Raw genomic sequence first — 8807 nt, 5'->3', positions numbered from 1 at the left:
TCAGGAAGGATACACGGTAAAGTGGGAATAGCTGACTCTGCTGGTCACACGCAGGAGAGGAAGCTTATTTTATGGGACTGTGGAGTAGAAGAATCCCCCAGCAATCGGCCCCTAACAAAAGAGGGGTCACCAAGAGCTTAACCTTTTCTATGGGAACCCCCCGGTCCGGCGCACCGGAGCTAAGCTGTTATATCATATTAATATCTTTAGCTACTTCTGTCATCCCGACATTGGTCACAGGTCAGTGAACATATTGACCTCGACTCTAATATTAGCTCACATTCCATAGAGGGAATTGGTTATAGCAAGCAAACAAAAGACCGTAACTCAGCTTATATTATGTAATGTCATAAGATATTATGTTATCTATTACTGAGCAGTAGTCACCAATATTTTTCATCTTTAAATTGTTATAAAATGGGGACTTTTTTTTTTTTTTTTTAAGAATAAAAAAGAGCAATACTCAACCTCACTGATCCTCTACCGGTGACATTGTAACGCGTATCCCGGTCCCCGCTCAACACAGAAAATGGCTGCAGCAGTGACCCATCTCAGCTAGGGATTGGCTGAGCAGGCCTTTTCTGCCAAGCCCAGACCAAGAAGTAGAGATCAACCGGGACTCGGTAAGAGTCGGAATGGGAGGATGACTTTCTGTTCTTTGATTACACCACCCTGAGCGATTTAATAAAAACTTTGCCCCGTTGCACAGCCCCTTTAAATAGGCAACATACTGTATGGTCATGGTCTTGGGAGGAATTGAAGGGGTTCTCCAGGCTTTTAATATTGATGACCTATCTTAAGGATAGATCATCAATATCAGATCGGCGGGGGTCCGACATCTGGCACCCCCGACGATCAGCTGTATGGAGGGAAGGTGTGCGTGGGGGATAGGTCCTCAATATTAAAAGCACAGAGAACCCCTTTAATATTGGGGTATTTGGTTTAGAAATGTTGAGACACACTGCTCCATGGGTCCCTACGTGCACAAATTTCCAGTGGTATTTTTTGGGGGCTATAAAAATGCCAAAATAACCTCTTGCATTTTAATTTTTTTTATTTTTGTCATCGTGCAGTTGTGGGGTTTTTTTGGCCATTGTTTGCAAAGGGGGTTTATTTGCCCACTAGTGTTTTGTTTTTTCATGGCGTCTTTTCCCTATAGAGAATGTGATGTGAAAACACCAAGAACTACGGTATACAGCGTTTTTGAAAAAAAGAAAGAAAGACAAAAAAGCCACCTAAAGGCCAGGAGCAAAAAAAAAAAAAACATGTGTGTCCTAGGTTTCATATTTCCCATAGACCTTCAGCTAAAATCTGGAGCTGGCATTTTTGCTGTAAAAAAAATGCCAGTAAAAACGCAAAAAGTGCAGAAAAATACTAGTAAAAATCTCTTAGCAAGCTCTGCCTCTAATGCCACCAGATGTAAGGCAGGTATCCTATAAGTCAATGTTCCACCCTTTAAACAGGCCTTGAGAGATGACTTGGATCATAGCTAAGCCAGCATCTCATCTGCAGACAGCTGTTTCAGGGTGATTGCCCCTCATCAGTGCAGAGCAGAGAGTACTGGCTTAAGTGGGTGAGAGGGAGGCCTAGGTCAGGATTTGGGGCTGCTTTATCTCCTTATGGAGAGCGCCTTAATTGGCATGAGGAGTCATAGGACATACATGCTCCTCTGGAATTGGGGGCAGAGCTTCCTATGAGCTCATTTGCATACCCTTTTCCCAGAACTCCAGAGGAGCATGTATGGCCTATAAGACTCCTAACGCCAATTAAGGTTCTTTCCATAAGGAGATATAAACCTGTGAAAGCAGCCTTAAAGGGATTGTCTAATCTGGGACCTGCACCTATATCTGGAACGGAGCCCCGCAAGGTGGAGGCTGGAAGACTCCAGTCCGGCCACCACCAAGCGCCCTCCCCATAGAAGTAAATGGGAGCGCACCGCACATGACCGCTCCCATTCACTTCTATGGGCCCAACGGAAATAGCTGAGCCAGTGCTCGGCTATTTTCAGCAGCCCCATAGAAAATGAATAAAGGGCGGCTGCGCCCTTCACCACTTTCGGAGCTCTGTTCTCCATATAAGTGCTGGTTCCAGCGTGGGACCCCCACCTATCAGACAATGGGGGCATATCTTAGCGCTATGCCCCCATTGTCTGTGATTAGACAACCCCTTTAAGGAATCTTTGCTGCTAGGTATGTACTGTACCAGATTACAGCTGATTCTTAAAGGGAGTCTGTCACCAACCATTTACGTTCTACACTGCTTATATTGCCTTCTTGCACATGATCATAACAGTAATCATAACAGTACCTTTGTTGCTTTAGTCTGATTTTTCTAAAGCATACTTAATAGTATGCAAATGAGGGCTTGCAAGTGCCCAGGGGCGACGTTCTGGCAGTAAGTGCCCAGGCCCCTCAGCCTTTTGCGCTCCTGCCAGCCTCGTCTGGCCAGCCCTGTAATCCTCTTACGCTATCCTCTCCAGCTCCCGAGATCCCGCGCGTGCACAGTTCATAACCAGTCCCGGGCATGTGCACTGCTATAACCACTGAGGGCATCGGCTTTGTTTGCAGACTGTTCTATTAGGGTTCGGCCCTTCCGTTCTACAAAATGCGGAGTGCACAGGACTGCTATCCGTGTTTTGCAGACTGCAAAACGTCCAATGATCGTGTGCATGAGCCCTAATTAGGGTTCATGTATATAAAATCTGAAAGGCTTGTGGGTTTGAGAAATGAACATTCTGCATGAATAGACACAATGGACTGAGTTTATGGCCTTTTAGAAGAAACGTGGCATACAGAATTAGCAGATTTTGGCGCCGGCCTCATTTGCACTAAAATATACTTTTGCCTGTTTTTCACCACTCTTGACAATTTTCCAAAAAGTGAGCAGGGCTTAGTAGGAGAGTGTGGTCACCCGAAAGTGCTGTCAATTATAATGCAGAGCTGCTCTCAGCGTCTTTTAGATTTGATATTCTGGCGCACGGACAGGGAAGATTTATGAAATGCCGCTCTCCGTAAATTCCTCCCATTATTACAGGAATATGCCACATCATGCACAGTGCACCGGCCATCTGTACACCAGCAGAATTTTCATAAGTGTTTTTCCCTATGAAGTTCTTTAAAGGGACACTTCCGTCAGAAAGGGGTATTTTATTTTTCATGTCGCCAGTACTATATGATTGAAAATACAGAGACATCGTCCTTCTGCAGCAGTCCATTGTCAGTTTACTCCTGCTGTCGGGGAAGATATTGTCTAAAGTAGAGTTGTTTCAATGCCAAAATTTTTATTCGGTTTCGATGCCATAAAAAAGTATTGTGATACTCGATACCATTCGATAAAAAATAAAACACCAAAAAAAAGCCGCGTGCATTCCGCATTTTATGGAACGTCCGGTCCTATTTTTTGGGGGACAAGGTGACTAAAAAAAATGGCGAATCGCTCAGGTTTTTTTTTTTTTTTTGTTCTGTTACAGCGTTCACCGCATAGGATATTTTAATAGTTTGGACTTTTCAGACATGGCGATATGTAATATGTTTATTTATTGTTTATATATTTTATATGTAAAATTGGGAAAAGGGGTGATTTATACTTAATATTTTGATGTTTTGTATAACTTTTTTATTTTTTATTTTATTTAATAACTATTTTTCCCCTTAGGGGCTAGAACCTTGGATCTTTTCATCCCTTTTCCTATTCACCCTGATAGAGCTCGATCAAGGTGAATAGGACCTCACACTCTCCCTTCTGCCCTGTGCATAGTACACACAGCAGCAGGGAGATTACCATGGAGGGCTTCAGTAGTGTCCTGGCTGCCATGGAAACCGATCGGAGCCCCAGGATTACACTGCTGGGGCTCCGATCTGAACTGCCACCAATGAGGAGGAGGGGAGAGGGGACCCTGTGGCCACTGTCCCCCATGATTTTAATACTGGGGGGGGGGGTGCTCTGCACCACTAATTATAATATAATTAACATTTAATACAGGAGGTGGGTGTGGCACCTGAGGGGTTTACTGCCGCTAATCGCAGCTCCCCGCCAGCACCTGCCTCCGGATTTGTATTAAAGAGGACCTTTCATCTGGCAAAAAATTCTGAACTAAGTATCATGATATGTGCAGCGGCGCCCAGGGATCTCAATGCACTTACTGTTATCCCTGGGCGCCGCTCCGTTCTCCCGCTATGTCCTCCAGTATCTTCGGGGACTTGGTTATACTGGGCGGAGACTGCCCATGTTCTCCTGGGCGTCTCCTTCTCCCAGGCTATAGCGCTGGCCAATCACAGCGCAGAGCTCACAGCATGGAAGTTTTTTTTTCTCCCTGGCTGTGAGCTCTGCGCTGCGATTGGCCAGCGCTATAGCCTGGGAGAAGGAGACGCCCAGGAGAACAAGGGCAGTCTCCGCCCAGTATTACCAAGTCCCCGAAGATACCGGAGGACATAGCGGGAGAACGGGGATAATGGTAAGTGCAGTGAGATCCCTGGGAGCCGCTGCACATATCATGATACTTAGTTCAGAATTTTTTGCCAGATGAAAGGTCCTCTTTAAACATTTACTTTCATTGGTGGCGCAGTGCGCCCGCCCTTCTCTCCTCATTTTTGGCAGCGGCGGCACACGGGGAGGGAAAGACTGCTTCCTTCTCCCCTGTGCTGCTGAGGAGAACACGGAGCGCGCTGAGAGCAGCGCGCTCATGTTCTGTGATACTAGACTGCGCAATAGCAAAGCCTAGCATCGAAAAAAGGCAAATCCTGGGAGGTCGATAGCAGGCAAAAGTATCAAAAATTCGATACCCGAAACAACCCTAGTCTAAAGCAAGGTTTCTCAGCTCCGGTCCTCAGGACCCACCAACTGGTCTTTTTTTCAGGATTTTCTTAGTAAATAATTAGTGTCCGTGCATCAGGACTTAGCACTGGTATTCATTCTGTGGGATATTCTGAAATCCTTACCGGTAGGTGGGTCCCGAGGACCGGAGTTGAGAAACCCTGGTCTAAAGGGTAATCCTCATAATAATAGTAAGTAAAATTGAGATAACAGAATGGCAACTCTGTTGTTCTCTTGATAAGCCCAGATCAAGGGTGGGGAACCTTTTTGCTGCTGAGGGCCGTTTGGGTATTTGTAACAGTGTTCACAGGCCATACAAAATTCTCAACTTAAAAATTTGACTGCTATATTCGGTCAAATATGTAATTGACTTAGGGGTAAGTTACAGAAATTGTAATTCCATAAAAAAAATCCAGAGAGCTGTATTCTTATAGCAGTCTAATTTTTAAGTTGAGAATGTTATATATTTAGTTCTTTATTTGGCATTAATGGCAGCCAAGCTCATCCCAGAGGGGTCCAAACAGGGCTTCCACTGTCCCTGCCTCTGTCCCTTTCTCAGCCTCAGATCACCCCCACCCCCAGCCTCCATCAGCCTCAGATCAGACCCCCCAGCCTTTACTATCTTCAGATCGGACCCCCAATCAGACCTCTGATCAAACGTTAAAAAAAATAAACTTGCCTCTCCCAGCTCTGGACGGCGCTGCCACTTGGCAGATTCACTCACCATCCCTGGTCTACTTCCCACCGCACTGTACTGTGACCTGGCGGCGCACAGCGGCATGTCATAGTGCGCCCCTAGGAGCACTACGTCCTGACGCTGTACATGTGACAGGACACAGAGCGTGGCTGGAAGGAGATTAAGGAAGGTGAGTGCAGCCAGCACAGCGCTTCCTGTGTCTCCCACATGCTAATGACTGGTACCATAATGGAAGCGGCCATTAGCATTCGGACTATATGCTCTGGCAGGGAGCCGGGGAGTCACATGAAATGATCCCGTATGTGGCTCATGGACCGTAGGTTCCCCACCCCTGGCCTAGATAAAGATGTCCACAGAAGAGCATTGCATTGATTTTGTAATGTGTGAAGCTGTAGTGGATCTGGCGGGAGACTCCCGTATTTCAGTGGCTGTCCCGGTACATAGGTATGGCCTAGTGGGGATAAAAAAAATTGCCGCGGCACGCTTTGCGCTCCGCAAAAATTGTCCCTTCTTTTCTAAAGTTGGGAGGTATGCTACAGGAGAGCGCACTCTGGTCGCAGTGATGGTCTGACTGAGAGAGTTCTGCCAGACTATGCCATGCTAAACAAAGAAGAAGTTAACCCCAGACCAGACCTATTTTTCTTTTTTTTTTTTTTCCTCTCCACATTTCAATAGCTATAACTTTTTCATTTTTCTATTCACATCGCCTCATGAAGGCTAATTATTTTTTTTTTTTTTATGGCACTGTTTAATTTACAAAGTATAAAAGTGAGGCGGCTCTCTATTGGCAAGAGGATGGAATATGGTGCTCAATCCGAACAGAGCGTACCCAACGCTTGTAGTGGGGGAATACAAATAAAAGTAGAGGGATGGCACTCAAAACAATTGCGGTGTATGGAAAAAATATACTATTTATTATGGAATAGCTAATGGTAAAGGATATTGAATATTGATAGTAAAATTATCAGGTATGATAAAATGTCTGGATATATCACACAAGCGAAAAAAAAACATTCAATATAAAAAGTACATGGTAGTCAAATCATTGTAGAGATAAAAAAGATAAAAGATGAGGATGGTTGGATGATAAATAATAATAGATGATAATAGATAATAAATGTCAATACAATGCAATCCTGCTGGAAAAAAGACAATTCAGTGCAATCCTGCTGAAAAAGACAGTCCTATAGGTATGTTGGGAAAAAGAGTCTGATCTTATGTTGTGAAGACCAATGGCATCCTGATATAATATAATGTCATTTGTGAAATCCTGCTGAAAAAGAGAAGTACTCCTGGTATAGGATGAAAGGCAGTCTTGTGGACCTGTTAGAAAAAAGGGAGGTCCGGTTTCATATCATATATTTTGATAGAGAGATAGGGTAACCTGTTATAAACTGAAAGATAGATAACTTTCTGTAGAGGTTTTGTTTATGAATCCCAGAGTTTATGGGGTGGAGACAAACAAATCCGATTATGTTGTTCTTCACAGATCCAGTATTGGTATGCTGTGGAATGAAGACTGCTTTGTAAGCAGGTACATTACCCTCCTTGCGGCTGTTGATGAGCTGGTCAGCGGTTCCTGTCTGGGCGGCGGTATCCACGTGTGCCGTTCCCGCTCGCTGTCTGCTCCGGCCGTTGGTTGCTGCTGGGTGTCGTCACTTCCGGTGACGTCACCTGCGATCTCCCGCTCTGTGCTGTTTACAGCTTGCCACGTGGAGGCTAGTGGCGGGAAATGTGAACGTTGCAGCTTCTTTAGGGGGAAAAAATCAGATGGATAGCTCCGGAGCTGATCTATCGTTGTATAATCCTTCTGGTTGTTGCTAGCTAGATGAGATAGGCTTACTCAATACCCCATACGCGTTTCAGAGCGTCTTGCTCCTTCATCAGTGGGAATGAGTAGCCTGTTTCTTTTTCAGAACTGTTTAATTTACCATGTCTTGTATTGGAAAATGGGGGAATTTTTATTTTGTGGGGGTAAAATAAAAAAAAACACAATTCCGCCAAGATTTTGCGGGTTTTGACATGACAGCGTTCACTGTGCGCTAATAATGTCACCTTATTCTGCAGCTCAATATGATTACGACAATACTAATCTTGTATAGTTCTTATTTTGTTTTATTACTTTTTGAAAATAAAAACTTTTATCAAAAATGTCTTTATATCACCATATTCTGACAGCCATAACTTTTCAGATTTTGGTCTACAGAGCTATATGTGGGCTTGTTTCTTGCAGAACGAGCTGTAGTTTTTATTGAGTGGGAAAGAGTTGCAGGCTGCTGCTCAAATAACCTAGGCGTATTTCTGATTGTAAATGACCCCCAAAGTTTTAATATGAGCAAATGAGCCTCTAGGAGCAACGAGAGAATTGCCATTCCACCTAGAGACTCTGCTCTCTCTGCAACTGCTGCATCCTCGGCAGTGTAAACACCATCACACCTGGCCCTGACTTCTCCTAAAGTCTCGCGGTGCGCTTCAGTATTAGGCGCAGGCGCAGTACAGGACAGAGACTTGCTGGCAGTTCACTTCTGTACTGCGAGCCTTTTTCCTGTACTGCACCTGTGCTGGATACTGAAGCACATGGCGCTGCGAGAAACTTTAAGAGAAGTCAGGGCCAGGTGTGATCACGTATACTTTGCCTGAACCTGTCAATGAAAATGCAGAGGACGCGGCAGTTGCAGAGAGAGCTGAGCCTCTAGGTGTAACGGCAACGCCCCCGTTGCTCCTAGAGGCTCATTTGCATATCCTAAAACATCATTTTTCTCAGCAATGCGGGCACGTATGACCATGGGACTAACACAGATGCCTTCAGCTGTAGAACCATACAAAACTAGGACAGGAAGTAAAATACATGGAGTGACTTCAGAAAATTTATAGTATTTCCAGAAAACCATCTATCTGTTTTTTATTTAAAAAAAATAAAAAAAAAGACCTAGTATTACTCTACTATATACAGATCCGAAATGGTATGTAGTCCTTCTACAATCGATGACTATTTGGACCAATTAGAAATGCCTTTTCTCTCGGCTCAGGAAACCGGAATGCTTGATCACCCCCCTACGACTTGCAGAATTGGAGGCCGCTCTTTTGTCGGTTAAATATAACTCTTCCCCCGGGGCGGACGGTTTGCCGTTTGAACTCTATAGATATCATGCCAAGGTACTCCTCCCTATTTTGCTGCAGGTTCTAAATGAATCTTATAGTTATGGTTCCCTCCCCCTTCTTTTAGGGAGGCTTTAATTTAAAAAAAAGATAAGGACAGTAGTGAGGTTGGGTCATACAGGCCCATATCACTCCTTAA

The sequence above is a fragment of the Bufo bufo genome, chromosome 4, assembly GCF_905171765.1.
Source record: "Bufo bufo chromosome 4, aBufBuf1.1, whole genome shotgun sequence".
In the NCBI taxonomy this organism is placed as follows: Eukaryota; Metazoa; Chordata; class Amphibia; order Anura; family Bufonidae; genus Bufo; species Bufo bufo.
The sequence above is the reverse complement of the archived record's forward strand: the minus strand, read 5'-3'. Positions refer to the sequence as shown.